This window comes from Martes martes, assembly GCF_963455335.1.
Source record: "Martes martes genome assembly, chromosome: 4".
In the NCBI taxonomy this organism is placed as follows: domain Eukaryota; kingdom Metazoa; phylum Chordata; class Mammalia; order Carnivora; family Mustelidae; genus Martes; species Martes martes.
The window spans coordinates 26,644,285-26,665,751 of NC_137891.1; positions in this window are offsets into that span (position 1 = coordinate 26,644,285).

Sequence of the window (21,467 nt, forward strand, 5' to 3'; positions counted from 1 at the left end):
TGAAATGACAGCAAGAGGGTAGCCATCTATAACACTGTGTGAGTGGCCTCAGAGGACACCAAACCTGTTGGCATCTTGATCTGGAACTTCTAGCCTCCAGAAGAGTAAGAAAATAAGTTTCTCTTATTGAAGCTACCCAGTTTCTGTATATTGTTACATCAGTACTGACAAACTAATGCAGAGAGCTTCCTTTGGAGAAAGTGGGCTTCCTTATGTTTCTCTCTCCTTTTACTGAGAAGTAAAATCTTTTTCAATGACTCTCAGCAGACATTCTCTCAGGTCCTTATAGCTAAAACTGAGTCACATGCCTATTACCTAGATGTAGCAAAAGAGACTGCATATGTATGCCTTTGGTATTAAGGCCCATAGAAAGTGTCATGGGGTCTTTCTGACAGAAATAAAGAGGCTAAACTTTGTAGCTGGGTTGGCAACTAATCATTTATGTAAGTTAGAGGACTTATGTAATTTGGGGCATTTACCCGAACTTTAAAGTTTACGTAGGACAATTTATAAGATTTTGTACAAATTAGGGGAAAAGTTATCTTTCTTAATTAAACTTGGTTATATTATATGACCATCTACTAACAGTTTTTTGCAACAACAAATCTACTCTATGTACAAGTGAATGGTACCTTTTGGTGTTATGGTAGCTTTGGTTTCAGGAAAGCTTTTGTGGAGTAGAAAGTTTGAACAGAGTCATGAGGGATATTTGGGAATTAGATAAAAAGGGAATGGAGTGTATTGTAGCAAAGGATACAAAATGAGCAAGATCACAGAGAATTAAAACACCGTGCAATATTGAGGACATACAAGCTGTTTCATATTATTACAGCTTGGAGCACATGTTAGGGAGCAGTGGGAGCTGAAGTGGAGACTGACATAGCCTGGTCATTACAGATCTGGAAGAATGCAAGCTTTCATGGCTTGAGTAGATGCAAATGCATCAGTCTAATTAACATACACAGACAGAGACAATACAGAAATAGAAGGTAGAAATGATTTGGACATGATGAGTATGGCATACTTGTAGAAGCAACTATTATATAGTATCTAGAACACTAACTTTGTTATACTTACATGAATTCTCATCCTTTTCTCTGTTCTTTATTGGCTGTAGGACCATGGGAATATTATGTTACCTCTCTAGGATTTAGTATCCTCATATGTGAGATTGTATGCTTGAATCAAGGGTTTGTGAGAAATAAATATGGTAATGTATGTTAGACTAACTACTAAATAAAGCCTTATATGTTAATAAAGTTCAGCTACTTTTCTTTACTCTTCCTTCTATTCAGCCTTCTCACATTTCTCTTTATTGCAATAAAGATACCTGCTGGGGTTTTGTATCTAAAACCCATGAAATAAGCCAGTTTCAGAGATAAATAAGGGAGACATCATCATAAAGTGCACTGTTAAACTTTTGAAAGTGGATGGGATTATCTGGAGATCATATCTGAAAAGTCAGTAGAGCAGTGACATTTTACAAAGCCATGAGGAATGCTAATATTTAAGGGATGAGAGAAGAAAGAAATTTCTGCTGATAGGTTTGAGGATGCTCGAAAAGATCGTAGGAAACTCAAGAAAAAGTTCTTATGAGATCCAAAGATGTTAGAAATTTCATGAAGAAGGGAGTAGTTTTGAACACAATAGTTAGGTTCATATAAACCCTATATGTAGCAGAAATCATATGCGACTCAAAATATTTAGAGAGCAAGAAAAATAGGAACAAAAATTTTCCATTGAGTTTAGAATCATGGGTTTCATTGTGAGAGAAATTTTACCTGATTAACTGGAGCAGAAGAAAAATGAAAAATGGAAACTGAGAGTGTCTACTCTGTGATACTAAAAATAACAAATATGGTAGTCATGAGTAATACTGTACCAGACTTTAAAATATTTTTTATCTTGTTTGGAGGAGTTTGAACATATTTATAGGGTGAGCAGAAGATGATAAAAAGGGGCAGGAAAAGATCAAAGAACAATGGAGAACCACTGACAGAGTTAAATTTCAGTGTAAACAAGATGATAGAATGAATAGCAGAGTACTTGGCTTTTTGTAGAAAATGGACAGTTCTTCAGAATGAACCAAAAAGAATGCCAAGAATGATTTAAAGGTTTATAGGTGAGGTAACATAGGTAAAGGATTATTTCTCTCGATTGTTAAGGTAATATCTCACCATGTTGCTTTCATTGGTCACCTACTGGAACACCTCTAGACATAGAAGAGATGTAAAATTTACATTAAGGGCATCTTCATTGTCATTGAAAAAGATAGCTAGAAATTGTAGCATTTTATTAGTATTTGGGGATTCATATCTGAAGTAAACTATGCCTTCTAGAGGCCAGCAATAGTGTATGGTAACTCAGCAAAATGGATGACTCTTCTCCATCTCAGTTCATAACATGGGCTGTATTTGAGAAGACAGTTTATGTTTTTTCCTCTGAGTATCTATCATCGAATTATCTATCATCTATCTTTCATCTACCTATCATCTTTCAATCACCTATTATTCATCTATCTATCTACCTATCATCAGATATATATATATAGATATATAAGCTTTTGATTCATTTAAGTTTACTATATACCATAGAGTTCATGATAAAATAATGACATTAATAATTGTCTCAGCTTCAAGTCATTTCCTTTCTTCCACATACTCCTCATTTTCTTTCTCAGTTCTCTGTTTCACACAAGAACATTACTTTGGGGCTAATTTTAATTAATTCTGATTAATATTCAAGAAGGATAAAGTTTTTGAGGAAAATAAATTTTAGTACTGAATAGAGACTGGTGCCCTGCTGGGAACCAGTCTGAAAGATTCTGGATGAAATTCATCAACCCAACTTGTGCCTTTGCTCTGTAAAGTTAGAGAACATTCTTTCTGAAAGGTCAGCCGTTGGAATTCTGAAATTCTTTCCATTCTCAGGCTTCATTGCATTTGTTATATGAGACAGCTTTCAAGTTCTGAAAGATCTGACACCTTCTGTCTTTGTCTTTACTTTCTACCACTCTTGTCCCCACTAATTTCACTTCTATCACTGGCTCTCTTGAAGGTTCTGTACCCATCAAACTCACTTCTGCCCCAGGAAATTTGCGTTCGCACTTCTTCTGCCTCTGATGTTCCTCATGACTCATTTCTTCACTTTTTCAGTGCCTGCCATATGTCACCTTATGCACAAGGTCTTCCCTTAAGGTATTTTGTACCTTTCCCCAGGCTGAGTACAACTTATCATTCAGTGCAGTGTCATAGAGTGGGAACCATACATCTGTGGTTCCACCACCCATGGTTTCAGTTACCCCAGTCAACCAGGGTCTAGAAAGAGATGATCCTCCTTCTGACATATCATCAAAGGGTCAATAGTAGCCTAACCCTACATCACAATGCCTATGTCATTCACTTCACTTCATCTCATCACATGGGTATTTTTTTTAAAGATTTTATTTATTTATTTGGCAGACAGAGATCACAAGTAAGCAGAGAGGCAGGCAGAGAGAGAGGGGGGTAAGCAGGCTCCCCGCTGAGCAGAGAGCCCAATGCGGGGCTTGATCCCAGGACCCTAGGATCATGACCTGAGCCAAAGACAGAGGCTTAACCCACTGAACTACCCAGGTGCCCCATCACATGGGTATATTATCATCTCACATTATCACTAGAAGAAAAAAGGTCAACACAATGATTTGAGAGAGACCACATTCACATAACTCTTATTACAGTATATTGTTATAATTTTTCTACATAATTATTAGTTATTGCTGTCAATCTCTCACTGTGCCTAATTTATAAATTAAATTTTATCATAGATATTTACATATAAGGAAAAACATGGTATATACAGGAATATATGTTATATATAGTACTACCTATAGTTTTAGACATCCATAAGGAGTCTTGCAACATATCCCTTATGGATAAAGGGTGGAGGGCTACTGTGTTTTCCTTGATTTATTTTTCTTCATAGAGCTTATTACTATCTGATATATAGTGATATAGAGAGAGCAAGGTCTTTTATGTTTTTTAGCATTACACTAAAGTGTAGTAAATACTATAGACACATAGTATAGTAAATTTTTATTGAATGAGTGAATGAAAATAATGATTGATAAAAATTATCATTTAAATATAAACCAGTTTATATGTAAGTTCTTATTATTAACATTATTAGTATTTTTGCCTTTGTTACATGAAAGAAAAGCAATAGTAATATTTTTCCACCAAATCACAGATTAGGACTGTCCCACTATGAGCCCAAAAGAATTTTTGTGGATATCTGGATAAAACACCCTTTCTGCAAAACAAATTACTGTCATCTGCAGCATGATTGCCATCTAACTATACAAATATGTGCTAACTGCATTAGGAAAGGTGTATGTTGCATTTGGGCAAAGCATCATTACATACATGTGGGGTGGTGTTTGGGGGGGGTCTCTGGTTGAAAACTTTCACCCACTTCTGAGCTAGACAATGGTAAGATAACATATATTGTCACCTACTAATTTAAGATTCTTGAGTTTTAAAACAAATTTTGATAGGCAAAACAATGATTTCTAGAAACAAACACTCTTTTAAATTTCAGTTTTGGTGTGTGTGCGTGTTTGTTGGGGGTAGATTTGTAAAAGAATAATCAAGATTCTGAAAGATGATACATTTCTTCCTTTGGGAGTAAAGAATATTTTTTTTCCAAAATATAAAATTAAATGTATGCCAAAAATAATAGTTATATATACCTAATGCATGTATTAAAGTATTGTATTGAAGAGTGAAGTGTTTTAAGTTACTAAGACCATACAGATCTCAATACCCTTAGTATGAGTTAAATTATGCTTATCATAGAATTTACCCTGCCTTTGTATTATGTAAGATCTCCACATGGTCTACAATATGACACATGATCTTGTTATAAAATTTTGTATTAACTCCTTTCAGAAGGAAATAAATACATGTATTTTCAGGTAAAATAGTGGCATGGTAGGGCAGGTTCAAAAGTAATGAATAAGTGCTTTTAAAACTTGCCTCTATTTCTCACATATTGAGAATGACAAAGTTCTAAATTTGAAAGAGGTCTCTAGAGACACACATATTCTGCACAGTAACTTGAACTGAGAGTCTCTTAGATCAAAGGAAATTGAAATATCATTAATAGAGAAAAACATCTTCCAGGAGTATGCATCAATTCAACACTTCAGTTCCCAATCCTGCAATAAAAGCAGATTGCTCCATTTATCACTGATCTTATTATTTAGGGTCTTTCAATCCAAGGGAATGCATGTACTTCTATATTTCTTACTACAGTAGTTGTTAAAGAATTGTTTCATAAGCTCCAAAATCCCATTTAAACTAAGCAATAGTGTGCAAGGTGTGTAAGTGAGTGGATAAGATCTTAGGGGTTTCCAGTGCAATATGAAATTCTGAAATGGGACATGACTCTTGATACTTAAGTGAGAGGAAAAAATCATCAAAACTTTTCTATAGTTTTTCAGGGTAAGAGATATTGACATAAGATACAGAATATTAGAATACCCCAGAGATTATATTAATTTCCTATTAATATTTTATAACATTAGTCATTTATAATGTAATTATTATAGGTCTTGATGAATTATAAGATACAATCTCTCTAATATTTCAAACCTTATTTTTAGTTTATGTAGGATTGCATAGTAAAAGTTGAGTTAGAGGACTATGAACTGAAAGATATTGCGAGAAACTATAAACTTAAGTGTAGACCCTCTGGACAATAAAATGAAAAGAAAAACATAAACTGGCTTACATTTTGGAAAATAAGGCAAGTAATATTTCCAAGACATATATAGATACATATGCAAAATTGTGAGTATAGGAGAATGCTTTCTCCAATTATCAACATCGAATAATTGAATTTTAAGGTAAGTCACAATTATTTTGCCATTAATAATTATTAAGATTGAAATGTAGAAATGATTTAATTTTTAATTAAAAAAGAAAATTTGTGTACATATATTTGTAATTGCATCAATTTTACTCAACTTGCTTTATATCATGCTTTATCTATTTGGAGAGGAAATATTGAGTTACTACTGATATACTAGGGCAATTAAGTAATAAGTAGCCATTGTTATCAATTAGCTTTTGCTATGTCCATTCCAAAAGTCAGTGGCAAACAATAATAAAACTCATTTCTTGTGTGTCTGCAACATTCAGCTGATGTACACAGAGTTTTGTTGCTCTCACCTGGTCTCACTCATTTGTCCAGTGTTTCTGCTTTTTTCTCCCTCCTGGGGAGGCACCAGTGGACCAATGTAGACATATCCCTCTCATTGAAATGACAGAGGTCAACGAAGTAGGCTCTCCAAGAAGTCTCTCCTTTACATTTTATTACTGTGAATTGAGATTAATGACCACGTGTAGACCAATTAACTGAAGAGGGAAGGAATTTCCATGATCGACTAATCCTTGATTTAGTTGTTCTCTGGGCACATTGACATGCACTCAAAAATGGGGTGCTTTTCATGGCCAGGAAGAACATGGAGAAAAGGTTGTTGGGAATATAACCAATAATGCCATGCAGAGAAAGGTTGAAAACAACTGTGCCTGTAATATGCCTTAAATATCACCTTTAATCCTATATATAAAGGCAATGTTTATCATTTTTTTCAGGATTCTATAAGCTAAGAACATGTCATTGTAATAAGTGCATTAGCTATGGCTTGATGCTATTTGGAATTCAAAGAGAATCTTAATGAACACACACACATACACACACACACACATATATTTCTAACTGTATCTTTTCATTTAGGTTGGTGAATTGTGAATTATGCATCAGAATGTAGATCTTTACTTACATGAAAAAGAATATCTTATAGAAGTGATAAGGGCATGCTAGTCTTAACTTTCACACTGAAAGGTTGTAACAAGTATTCTCATTCTTACCTGTTTTCTTTAGAGTTCTCCAACTCAAATGTTAATGACTGCATGTGTGATGAAATACATTAAGTAGATATAATAAGGATGTGTTTAGTAAATTTTCCAATTTAAGTAGACCATATCATAGTCTGCCACTCTGCACAGAATATTTGTCAACAAGTTTATAAAAATCTATGACTTCAAATTTTAACTGAGCTTAATGTTTTCACAGAGGATAACATTTTAAATTGAATTTGCACCATGGCCTCGTGAGTATTGCTATTTTAAAATTGTAATCCTATAAAAGCTTAAAATTTTATATGACTTTACTTTGCCTATATGTACACAATTTTTCAAGTTTCATAAATATAGAAGTGATAAGGGCACATGAAATATTTAATAACAATGATATCTGGGCAAGTCGCAAAAAAGGCCTTCTATTTACTTGACACTTTGCTACAACTATTAAAGAGAATACATTTATTTATATATTTAATATTTATGTATTAATTTACTCACTTATTGGACATTTATTGCTAGGGATCAACAATACTAAGGTTAAGGTTATAACAATTAAAAAAACATAAAAAAGTTATTTCTACAGAGTTTTTGTTCTGATGGGGGAGAGAAAAGCAAATATACAAATATATGAATATAAAGTATATGAGTTGTTAATAAAGGTAATGGAAATGAAGAATCTGAGCTAAGTTAACAGATATTAATGGGAATTTTTATTTTACATTTTATCTTTTCTTTTTGTTGTTGTCATTATTTTATTTTGAATCATAGCATTCATAAAACACAATTTTGGAAATATATACATATAGTATATGATACAAAAATAAAACAAGCTCATATGTCCAGTACATCTAGGTGAAAGGCTAATTCAAAGTATCCCAGAATCCCCAAACATACCTCTTTCTAAGTCTATTCTTCTCTTTCCCCTAAAGAGGAAACCAGAATCCTGAATTCCCCTAAAGAGAAAAAAATTACTTAAATTTTTTCTATAAATGGAACAATACTGCTTGTGGTTTTCTTTGAATGACTCTAATATTTTATTCAATATCATATTTTGAGATTCAGTCATGTTAATGTGTATAGCAATAGTACATTCATTCTCATAACTGTATAGTATTCCGTTAAATGATTATTCAATAATTCATTCCTAGTGAGACTTGCAGGTTTTAGGGTTTTTTTGTTTTTGTTTTTGTTTTTGTTTTTGTTTTTGTTTGTATCATGAACAAAACCTGTAATATTCTCTTAACACTGCTCCTTGTTCATTCCTATATGAAATTTTAATGAGTATATACATTTTTTAGAATGGTAGTTCTGAGTTCAATATATTCAATATTTGTAAATAATGCTAAGTTGTTTTCCCAAGAAACTGTGCCAATATATTCTGCCTTTGGTAGTGAGGAACATCTCCACATACTTTTTTCACAGATTCTTAGTATTATTCACTTTCTTAAAATGTGTTTGTGTGTGTGTGTGTGTATGTGAAATGCTACTTCAAGATGGATATATTTTAAATTTTACTAAATTAGAAAAATAATATTATTTTCATATGTTCAAGTATATGGTTATTATATTTATCACCCACACCAGGACACATTTAAGAATAAAAGGGGATGGTAAAATAAAGGAACATAAAAATTATCAGGTATTTACTTATAAGAACATTGAGTTATAAAATCATTCTATTCAAAAACTTTTATTTTTTTCAATTTTATTTGTTTACTTGACAGAGAGGAAGAGACAGCGATAGAGGGAACACAAGCAGGGGAAGTGGGAGAGGGAGAAGCAGGCTTTTCACTGAACAGGGAGCCCGATGCGGGCTCCTGGACCCTGGGACCATGACCCAAGCCAAAGGCAGACACTTAATGGTGACTGAGCCATCCAGGTGCCCTTCGAAAACTATTTTCAAAACATTTTTCTAAAAAAAAATAAAATAAAATTTAAAAATATTTATTTAAATAGCAGCATAAATTCTGACTTTTGTATTAATGATCTCATGTTACAAAAATACATTAACAAAAATAAATATATTTGTTACATACATACTTGAATATCAGATTTTAGCCATGCAGGGCCCTTGCTTATAAAAATAGTATGCAAGGGCAGTAGAACTGGGGAAAACATTTTATTGCCACCTCTGTAATAAATTGTTTCCATATAAGACTGAATATTTATGGGTTCTCTATTTTACAGGTCAATATATCCTTTTCTAAGACAAAAATCACATGTTGATAATGTTAGCTTTTTGGTAATTCTTGATCATTTGTCAAGTAAGTCAGGGTATACTATTTTATACATCACAGTCAAGAAAGATTTAAAATGATAAATGGTATTTAAAACGCAGTCTGGATTTCTGCTACTGACATTTCCAACAGCTTCTGTTAGACCAACCCTTAAAGATAACTGGATGATTTATAAAATATCAATGGCATGAGAACATTGGAGAGCAACAACAAAACAGAACAAAAAAGGTATTCAGTTCGTGGAGGGGAGTGGACACTTAGAATAAGGGAATGGCACTGCATAGATTTCTTGTTTTTGCGTCTTTCAGTTTGAGAGCTGATCCAGGAAGGGGTATGGTGGATAGATAAAACTGTAAGAGAAAATCTTCAACCTTTCTAGTCTAAGATTCAGAGTTCAGGACAACCATAGACACTGACAAAATAACATGGGGGTGGGGAATCCTGAATAAAAGAGTCCTGAAAGATGAACTCAAAATCCCTGTGAATTGCTTTGCCTAAATCTCTTACAGATCCCTGAACCATACATGCATGGAACCAGAACCCATGGAAATAGATTAAAATAAATAAAAGGGGGGCGCCAGGGTGGCTCAGTTGTTTAAGTGTCTGCCTTGGCTCAGGTCATGATCCCAGAGTCCTGGGATCAAGCCCCACATCAGGCTCCTTGTTCAGCAGGGAGCCTGCTTCTCCTTCTGCCTGCTGCTCCCTCTGCTTGTGTTCTCTCTCTCTCTCTCTCTTACAAATAAGTACATTAAATCATTTAAAAAAAATAAATAAATAAATAAATAAAGTGAATGGAAATTCAGCTGCCACAAACTACAGGGGAGAGTTTGTAGTTTGAGTCAGTTAAGTTCCTGCTAAATTAAAACAAACAAAGAAGAATCTATATTCTTCACAAGGATATGACAAAACTCAGAATTTCTAATATGTGTCACTTAACATTGTCCAGGACCCAGTTCAAAATCACTTATTATGTTAAAAACAAAAACAAAAACAGGAAAACTACTACTTCCTAAGAGAAAATAAAATCAACAGAATTCCAAGGGGCACCTGGATGGCTCAGTTGGTTAAGGAACCAACTCTTGATTTCAGCTCAGGTCGTGATCTCAGAGTTCTGAGATGGAGCCCTGCATCAGGCTCTGCACTGGGTGTGGAGCCTGCTTAAGATTCTCTCTCTCCTGACTCTTAACTATAGGAAACAAACTGAAGGTTACTGGAGGGGAGGTGAGTGGGGGGATGGAGTAACTGAGTAAGCACATTAAGGAGGGCACATGATGTGATGAGAACTGATTGTTGATTGCAATTGATGAATTATTGAACTCTACATCTGAAACTAATGAAATACTGTATGTTGGTTAATTGAATTTAAATTTAAAAAGAAAAAAGAAATCTGAGATGAATGACCTGCATGTTGGGATTAGGATACCAATATTTAAAAGAAGACGGAGACATGAATGGAAAAAAAAAAGTATAATGAATTAATAGAAAACTTTAAGCTCAGAAATAAAAATCATAAAATGAACCATTAAAAAATCTAGATTTGTAAAATAATAATTGACATACAAAAGTCACTGGATAAGCTTAAAAAGCAGACTGGTAAAAAAAATCAATGAAAAAGAAATTTGCTTATAAATTACATTTTGAAAAAAAATTAATGTAGAGCTTTCGGTGTCTATGCAATAGTAATAAAAATTTCTAACATCTGGGGGTGCCTCCATGGCTTAGTCAGTTGAACGTCTGACTCTTGATTTGGTATCAGCTTATGATCCCAGGACTGTGAGACCTAGCCCTGCATTAGGTTCTGTGCTCAACACAGAGTCTGCTTTTCCCTCCTCTTCTGCTCCTCCCCCAGCTCACTCTCTCCCTCTCTCAAATAAACAAATAAAATATTTTTAAAAGCTCTAACATGAAAGTATTTGGAATACCATAAGATTTGAAGAGCCACTTCACAAATTAAGTATTTCTATTTAATTTACAATAAATTTACAATATATACATTTAAGTATACAATCAATATGGACATAAAAAAGAGATTGACAGTAGTAGTCCTCATGGAAATTCAAATTATTACTTCAAATTATTACCTCAAAAAAATGACTAAAACTAACATGAGTAATCACACCAAATATTTTGAGAATGTGAAGCAACTGGAGTTCCTAATTTGATCCTCATGTAAAAGTGTACAATCCAAATGGTACAACTGATCAGAATTGATAACATTCATAAAATTTGTTCACATAAAGAAAATTCGTAGCAGCTTTCTTCACTATAACTAAAAGTCTTTCAGTTGTTCATCAAGAGGAGAATGGGAAAACAAAAGAATACTGAACAATACAAAAGAAATAACCCCCTGATACATGCAACTACATAGATTGATCTCAAAAATATTTTGCTTAGTAAAAACAAAAACAAAAACAAAACACACAATAATATATGAAAATATACTATCATTCAAGTTATATGAAGTTTTAGAGAAATATGTGATATAAAGAAGTCAGTTTGATGCTTGATTTAGAGGGAATTGCACAGGCTGTATTGACTATTCAAGTTTATGTGGGGACTTTCTGGGTTGATGGAAATATACTGTATCTTGATAGATACTTGGTTTCCATGGGAGTTGTAGGTGATTATCAAACACTTGTAATGATCTACTTAGCATATGAACATTTCATTGTATGAAAAATTTATGTTCAAGGAAAAAATAAGCATAAAAAATATTGAATTCTAGTGGATCTTAATGCCTTCTAAAATATTTAGGAAAAAGTGCACTGATATCTACAACTTAATTTAAAATGCAAATAAAATAAGATGGATTATTGACTGGATAGATGGATAAATTATCAGATATATGTTAAGCAAGTAAAATAAAATGTGAATTTCAGATTCTAGGTAGTGGTATATGAGTTTTTACTCTACAACTCAATTAATCATCCTGTGGTTTGAAAATTTTCAGAGTAAGATACTGGAAAAAAAAAAAAAAAGGATTGGCTGAATGGAAAGAGTGATGCTATGTGGCTATTCAAGAGGAAAACAAAAAAACAAAAAACACTCTGTCAGAGGAAAGAGAAATCAAAGTCCTTAGGGCTGAAGTGTGCAAATATTCATATGAGAGCAGACTGACATTTTGAAGCCACCTATGGAACTCTTGGAAAGAAATATATATTCAATATGCTTAATATGAAGAAAAATGCAGAATTAATTCATATGAAGCAAAATTAATCATTTACACTTAGAGTTATGCATACTATATATTCTTTCATTGTATAAATGGTGAAGGTGAGACTATTTGCTAGATGCCTAGATGTCTGGGATAAAATAATGAGATTAATTATTCCTAGCTATGCCCTTATGAAATTTGTAGTCTCAAGCTCTATTATATTTGGCTCAGTTTCAAGGGACATAAAAACATAAATCACATGGCATACATATTGATAGTCACATGGCGTAATACAGCACTTCTCAAAATGTGGTTCAATTCTTAATGAAAATTTATATTTATGTCCCCCACCCAGACTTTGAGAGGTTCTAACCTCTGAGTGACCAAGGTAATCCCCATTTTAACAAACTCTAGGGTGATTTTTATGCAAATCAGTGTTTGAGAACAACTGCTATGATATAAGCAACATTTTAAGTCAGGAATTGGGTTGAAAGGCTAATGGCTCTATTCCTGACTGTGTAACCTCAAGTAAAAATTTAATGATGTTGTATCTCAATTTAACAACTAAAAAGTGAGGAATAAAATAATTTCCCTAATTATCTCACAGGGTCATTATGAACACAGGGTCAATGGAAATATAAATTACACACAGTGTTCATCAAAGTATTCATAAAGTTAAAAGAAGTATAAAAAATTATGGCATTACTTGCATATAAGACAAATTGGCTTCTAAGTTTTTGTTTACAACTATGTGAATCTACAGGTATATACTCTAGATAGTATAAAAAAGCCTACATTTACAAACATATAATTAAAGAAGGTCTTTGAACAACAGGTGCAGTTAACATTTGGGTCTTAATCTAGTATAAATTTATCATTGAAATTTAAACTCTTAAAATTGTTTTGAAATGGGATTATTCCCTCATTTGGCTCATATAAAGTCCCCAGGAATAAGCGAGTGGGTTTAAACTTCCTACTCAGCTTTGTTAAAAGAGGAGAAAGACACACCTGGATTTTATAAACATGTCATCTAGGACAGCCTTCAGGGAAGTATGCTCAGCAATGAGTGCATTTTGTTACAGAAAAGCATTTGGCTTTTCTGGAGTTTTGGAATAGGCAAGTGAGAGTATAATAATAAGCCATTTTAAAATCTGCCAAAATTAAAAATGCCACTTTTCCTTGGACTAGGTCTTGCTTTGATTCTTTTTAAATGTAATGAATATTTTAGGAAAATAATTTTATAATCATTTTGCTTTAGTTTCAGGGATAGAATTTAGTGATTCATCAGTTCCATATTGTACCCAGTGCTCATTACATCACATGCCCTCCTTAACGTCCATTACCCATTTACCTCATCTCCCCACCCACCATCTTTCCAGCAACCCTCAGTTGGTTTCCTATACTTAAAAGTCTCTTTTATGATTTGCCTCTCCTTTCCCCCCCATGCTCATCTATTGATTCTTATATTACACATATGAGTGAAATCATATTGTATTTGTCTTTCACTGACTTATTTCATTTATCGTAATATCATCTAGTTCCATCCACATTGCTGCAAATAGCAAGATTTCTTTTTTTGATGGCTGAGTAATATTCCAATGTATATATACCACATTTTCTATATCCATTCATCTGTTGAAGGACATCTGGGACCTTTCCATAGTTTGGTTTTGTTGATATTGCTGGTATAAACATTGGGGTACATGTGTCCCTTCAAATCACTATTTTTGTATCCTTTGGATAAATACCTAGTAGTGTAATTGCTGGGTCATAAGATAGTTCAAACTTTTTGAGGAATCTCCACACTTTTCCAGAGAGGTACACGAGCTTGCATTCCCACCAACAGTGTAAGAGGATTCCTCATCCTCACCAACATCTTTTGTTTCCTGAATTAATTGTAGCCATTCTGACTGGTGTGAAGTGGTTTTGATTTGCACTTCCTTGATGCTGAGTTATGTTGAGTATTTTTTGATGTGTCTGTTGGTCATTTGTATGTCTTCTTTTGTCTCTTAATGTCTTCTGCCCATTTCTCAATTCTTTTTGTTTATTTGTTTTATTGGTGTTGAGTTTTATAAGTTCTTTATAGCTTTGGATACTTGCCCTTTATCTGATATGTCATTTGTGAATATCTTCTGCAACTCTGTAGGACGCTTTTTAGTTTTGTTGATAGTTTCTTTTGCTGGGCAAAAGCTTTTTTATCCTGATGTAGTCCCAGTGGTTCATTTTTGCTTTTGTTTCCCTTGCTTTTGGAGACATGTCTAGCAAGAGTTTCTGCAGCTGAAGTAACAGAGGTTGCTGCCTATGTTCTCCTATAGGAATTTGATGGATTCCTGTCTCACATTTAGGTCTTTCATCCATTTTGAATTTATTTTTGTGTAAGGTGTATAAAAGTGGTCCAGTTTCATTCTACTTCATGACGCTGTCCAGTTTTCCCAGCACCGTTTGTTGAAGAGGCTGTTCTTTCCTTCTTTTATTTTTTTTTCCTTTCCATTGCATATTCTTTCCTGCTTTGTTTTTTGTTTTGTTTTGTTTTGTTTTGTTTTTTGTAAAGATTTTATTCATCAGTTTGACAGACAGAGACCACAAACAGGCAGAGAGGCAGGCAGAGAGAAAGAGGGGGAAAGCAGGCTTCCCTCTGAGCCAAGAGCCTGATGTGGGGCTCCATCCCAGGACCCTGAGATCATGACCCAAGCAGAAGGCAGAGGCTTAACTCACTGAGCCACCCAGGTGCCCCTTTCTTGCTTTGTTGAAGATAACTGACCATATAGTTATGGGTTTATTTCTGGGTTTTCTGTTCTGCCTCATTGATATATGTGTCTATTTTGTGTCAGTACTATACTGTCTTGATGACTAAAGCTTTGTAAATTACCCTGAAGTCCAGAATTGTCATGCCTCCAGGTTTGCTTTTCTTTTTCAGGATTGCTTTCCCTATTTGGGGTCCTTTGTGGTTCCATACAATTTTTTTTATTTTAATAAACATATAATGTATTTTTATCCCCAGGGGTACAGGTCTGTGAATCACTAGGTTTACACATTTCACAGCACTCATCATAGCACATACCCTCCGCAATGTCCATATCCCCACCATCCTCTCCCGTCCCCCCTCCCCCCAGCAACCCTCAGTCTGTGTTTTGAGATTGAGTCTTTTATGGTTTGTCTCCCTCTCAATCCCATCTTTTCATTTTTTCTTTTCCTACCTCCCCCCAACCCCCCCACATTGCATCTCCACTTCCTCATATCAAAGAGATCATATGATAGTTGTCTTTCTCTGATTCACTTATTTCACTAAGCATAATACCCTCTAGTTCCATCCATGTCGTTGCAAATGGGAAGATTTCATTTCTTTTGATGGATGCATAGTATTCCATTGTGTATATATACCACATCTTCTTTGTCCATTCATCTGTTGATGGACATCTAGGTTCTTTCCACAGTTTGGCTATTGTGGACATTGCTGCTATAAACATTCGGGTGCACGTGCCCCTTCAGAGCACCACATTTGTATCTTTAGGATAAATACCCAGTAGTGCAATTGCTGGGTCATAGAGTAGCTCTATTTTCAGTTTTTTGAGGAACCTCCACACTGTTTTCCAGAGTGGTTTCACCAGCTTGCATTCCACCAACAGTGTAGGAGGGTTCCCCTTGCTCCGCATCCTCGCCAGCATCTGTCATTTCCTGACTTGTTAATTTTAGCCATTCTGACTGGTGTGAGGTGGTATCTCATTGTTGTTTTGATTTGTATTTCCCTGATGCCGAGTGATGTGGAGCACTTTTTCATGTGTCTGTTGGCCATCTGGAAGTCTTTGCAGAAATGTCTGTTCATGTCTTCTGCTCATTTCTTGATTGGATTATTTGTTTTTTGGGTGTTGAGTTTGCTAAGCTCTTTATAGATTTTGGATACTAGCCCTTTATCTGATATGTCGTTTGCAAATATCTTCTCCCATTCTGTCAGTTGTCTTTTGGTTTTGTTAACTGTTTCCTTTGCTGTACAAAAGCTTTTGATCTTGATGAAATCCCAATAGTTCATTTTTGCCCTTGCTTCCCTTGCCTTTGGCGATGTTCCTAGGAAGAAGTTGCTGCGGTTGAGGTCAAAGAGGTTGCTGCCTGCAGTCTCCTCAAGGATTTTGATGGATTCCTTTCTCACATTGAGGTCCTTCATCCATTTTGAGTCAATTTTCGTGTGTGGTGTAAGGAAATAGTCCAATTTCATTTTTCTGCATGTGGCTGTCCAATTTTCCCAGCACCATTTGTTGAAGAGGCTGTCTTTTTTCCATTGGACATTCTTTCCTGCTTTGTCGAAGATTAGTTGACCATACAGTTGAGGGTCTATTTCTGGGCTCTCTATTCTGTTCCATTGGTCTATATGTCTGTTTTTGTGCCAGTACCATACTGTCTTGATGATGACAGCTCTGTAATAGAGCTTGAAGACTGGAATTGTGATGCCACCGACTTTGGCTTTCTTTTTCAATATTCCCTTGGCTATTCGAGGTCTTTTCTGGTTCCATATAAATTTTAGGATTATTTGTTCTATTTCTTTTAAAAAAGTGGATGGGATTTTGATAGGGATTGCATTAAATGTGTAGATTGCTTTAGGTAGTATAGACATTTTCACAATATTTGTTCTTCCAATCCATGAGCATGGAATATTTTTCCATTTCTTTGTGTCTTCCTAAATTTCTTTCATGAGGACTTTATAGTTTTCTGAGTATAGATTCTTTGCCTCTTTGGTTAGATTTATTCCTAGGTATCTTATGGTTTTGGGTGCGATTGTAAATGGGACTGACTCCTCGATTTCTCTTTCTTCTGTCTTGTTGTTAGTGTAAAGAAATGAGACTGATTTCTGTGCATTGACTTTATATCCTGACACTTTACTGAATTCCTGTACAAGTTCTAGCAGTTTGGAGTGGAGCCTTTTGGGTTTTCCACATACAGTATCATATCATCTGCAAAGAGTGATAGTTTGACTTCTTCTTTGCCAATTTGGATGCCTTTAATTTCTTTTTGTTGTCTGATTGCTGAGGCTAGGACTTCTAGTACAATGTTGAATAGCAGTGGTGATAACGGACATCCTTGCCATGTTCCTGACCTTAGCGGAAAAGCTTTCAGTTTTTCTCCATTGAGAATGATATTTGCAATGGGTATGGCTTTGATAATATTGAGGTATGTGCCTTCTATCCCTACACTTTGAAGAGTTTTGATCAGGAAGGGATGCTGCACTTTGTCAAATGCTTTTTCAGCATCTGTTGAGAGTATCATATGGTTCTTATTCTTTCTTTTATTAATGTATTGTATCACATTGATGGATTTGCAGATGTTGAACCAACCTTGCAGCCCTGGAATAAAACCCACTTGGTCGTGGTATATAATCCTTTTAATGTATTGTTGGATCCTATTGGCCAGTATTTTGGTGAGAATTTTCTCATCTGTGATCATCAAGGATATTGGTCTGTAATTCTCTTTTTTGGTGGGATCCTTGTCTGGTTTTGGGATCAAGGTGATGCTGGCCTCATAGAATGAGTTTGGAAGTTTTCCTTCCATTTCTATTTTTTGGAACAGTTTCAGGAGAATAGGAATTAATTCTTCTTTAAGTGTTTGGTAGAATTCCCCTGGGAAGCCATCTGGTTCTGGACTATTGTTTGTTTGGAGATTTTTGATGACTGTTTCAATCTCCTTACTGCTTATGGGTCTGTTTGCGTTATCGATTTCTTCCTGGTTCAGTTGTGGTAGTTTATATTTCTCTAGAAATGTATCCATTTCTTCCAGGTTGTCAAATTTGTTGGCGTAGAGTTGCTCATAGTATGTTCTTATAATTGTTTGTATTTCTTTGGTGTCGGTTGTGATCTCTCCTCTTTCATTCATGATTTTATTTATTTGCGTCCTTTCTCTTTTCTTTTTGATAAGTCTGGCCAGGGGTTTATCAATCTTATTAATTCTTTCAAGGAACCAGCTCCTAGTTTTGTTGATTTGTTCTATTGTTTTTTTTAGTTTCTATTTCATTGATTTCTGCTCTGACTTTATGATTTCTCTTCTCCTGCTAGGTTTAGGCTTTCTTTGTTGTTCTTTCTCCAGCTCCTTTAGGTGTAGGGTTAGGTTGTGTATTTGAGACCATTCTTGTTTCTAGAGAAAGGCTTGCACCGTTATATATTTTCCTCTCAGGACTGCCTTTGCTGTGTCCCACAGATTTTGAACCGTTGTGTTTTCATTATCTTTTGTTTCTGTGAAATTCTTTCAATTCTTCTTTAATTTCCTGGTTGACCCATTCATTTTTTAGAAGGATGCTGTTTAGTCTCCATGTATTTGAGTTCTTTCCAAATTTCCTCTTGTGATTGAGTTCTAGCTTCAGAACATTGTGGTCTGTAAATATGCAGGGAATGATCCCAATCTTTTGATACTGGTTGAGACCTGATTTATGACCCAGGATGTGGTCTATTCTGGAGAATGTTCCATGTGCACTAGAGAAGAATGTATATTCTGCTGCTTTGGGATGGAATGTTCTGAATATATCTGTGATGTCCATCTGGTCCAGTGTGTCATTTAAGGCCTTTATTTCCTTGTTGATCTTTTGCTTAGATGATCTGTCCATTTCAGTGAGGAGAGTGTTAAAGTCCCCTGCTATTATTTTATTACTGTCGATGTATTTCTTTGATTTTGTTATTAATTGGTTTATATAGTTGGCTGCTCCCATGTTAGGGGCATAGATATTTAAGATTGTTAGGTCTTCTTGTTGGACGACCCTTTGAGTATGATAGAGTGTCCTTCCTCATCTCTTATTATAGTCTTTGGCTTAAAATCTAATTGATCTGATATAAGGATTGCCACCCCAGCTTTCTTCTGATGTCCATTAGCATGGTACATTGTTTTCCATCCCCTCACTTTAAATCTGGAAGTGTCTTTGGGTCTAAAATGAGTTTCTTGTAGGCAGCATATTGATGGGTTTGGTTTTTTTATCCATTCTGATTTCGATTGGGGCATTTAGCCCATTAACATTCAGGGTAACTATTGAGAGATATGAATTTAGTGCCATTGTATTGCCTGTAAGGTGACTGTTACTGTATATTGTCTCTGTTTCTTTCTGATCTACTACTTTTAGGGTCTCTCTTTGCTTAGAGGACCCCTTTCAATATTTCCTGTAGAGCTGGTTTGGTGTTTGCAAATTCTTTCAGCTTTTGTTTGTCCTGGAAGCTCTTTATCTCTCCTTCTATTTTCAATGATAGCCTAGCCAGATATAGTATTCTTGGCTGCATGTTTTTCTCGTTTACTGCTCTGAATATATCATGCCAGTTCTTTCTGGCCTGCCAGGTCTCTGTGGATAGGTCTGCTGCCAATCTAATATTTTTACCCTTGTATGTTACAGACTTCTTTTCCCGGGCTGCTTTCAGGATTTTCTCTTTGTCGCCAAGACTTGTAAATTTTGCTATCAGGTGACGAGGTGTGGACCTATTTTTATTGATTTTGAAGGGTGTTCTTAGCATCTCCTGGATTTTGATGTTTGTTCCCTTTGCCATATTAGGGAAATTCTCTCCAGTAATTGTCTCCAGTATACCTTCTGCTCCCCTCTCTCTTTCTGCTTCTTCTGGAATCCCAATTATTCTAATGTTGTGTCATCTTATGGTGTCGCTTATCTCTCAAATTCTCTCCTCGTGGTCCAGTATTTGTTTGTCTCTCTTTTGCTCAGCTTCTTTATTCTCTGTCATTTGGTCTTCTATGTCACTAATTCTTTCTTCTGCCTCATTTATCCTAGCAGTGAGAGCTTCCATTTTTGATTGCACCTCATTAATAGCTTTTTTGATTTCAACTTGGTTAGATTTTAGTTCTTTTATTTCTCCAGAAAGGGCTTTTATCTCTCCGGAGTGGGTTTCTCTAATATCTTCTATGCCTTCTTTGAGCCCGGCTAGAACCTTGAGTATCATCATTCTGAACTCTAGATCTGTCATGTTACCAATGTCCGTATTGATTAGGTCTCCAGCCTTCGGTACTGCCTCTTGTTCTTTTTTTTGTGGTGAGTTTTTTTGCCTTGTCATTTTGTCCAGATAAGATTTGCTTTCTCCTCCTATAGAATTCTGATGTTCTTGGTGAGTGAAGTTGGTCTTGGCTGGGTTTCTTGTTGATCTTCTGGGGGAGGGGCCTGTTGTGGTGATTCTCAAGTGTCTTTGCTGCCGGCGGAATTGCACCACCCTTGCCAGGGGCCAGGCTAAGTATTCCGCTTGGGTTTGCTTTCGGGAGCTTTTGTTCCCTGAGCGCTTTCCGTAGAGTTCCGGAGGACGGGAATGAAGATGGCGGCCTCCCAATCTCTTGGCCCAGAGGAGCCGGGAGCTTGGGGTTCTGCTCCTCAGTGTGCCCTCAGAGAAAAGCGCCCAACCACCCCACCTCCCTGGCCTGTGGTCGCCCCGGCAGGAAAGCGGTCAATTGCTGGCACTTGGAGAAATGCGCCTGGTTGCTTCCGTCTCCGTGGCCTCCGGCCGCGCTCTGAGCCCACCCAGCCTGCGACCTGCACAAGGTAACCTCGGGATGAGAGCTCACTCCTCGGCTTTGTCGCTGTAGCCAGCTTCCCGCTCTAATACCTGCGAGCTCTGCGGCACTCAGACGCCCCCTGTCCTTCTGTGACCCTGCGGGACCTGGGGTTATGCTGACCCCCTCTGGGTTTCCCCCCAGTTTAGCCTTTGGAGTGATGTCCCTCTGTGGAGCAGACTTTTAAAAGTCCCAATTTTGTGCTCCATTGCTCCACCGCTTGCTGGGAGCCGGCCCCTCCCCCCAGGGTCTATCTTCCTGTCGCTTTGGATTCACTTCTCCGCAGGTCCTACCTTTCAGAAAGTGGTCGATTTTCTGTTTCTAGAATTGTTGCTCTTCTTCTCTTCAATTTCCCGTTGGATTTGTAGGTGTTCAGAATGGTTAGTTAAGCTGTCTGGCTGATCTCCTGCTACCTGATGTCATCTCAGCCTGCTACTTCTCCGCCAACTTGACTACTCCCCCAGTTCCCTACAAATTTTAGCATTGTATGTTCTAGCTCTGTGAAAATTGCTGTTGGTGTTTTGATAGGGATTGCATTAAATGTGTTGATTGCTTTGGGTACTATGGATATTTTAAAAATATTTGTTCTTCTAATCCATGAGCATGGAATGTTTTTTCTGTTCTTTGTATCATGTTTAATTTCTTGCATTCATTTCAGAG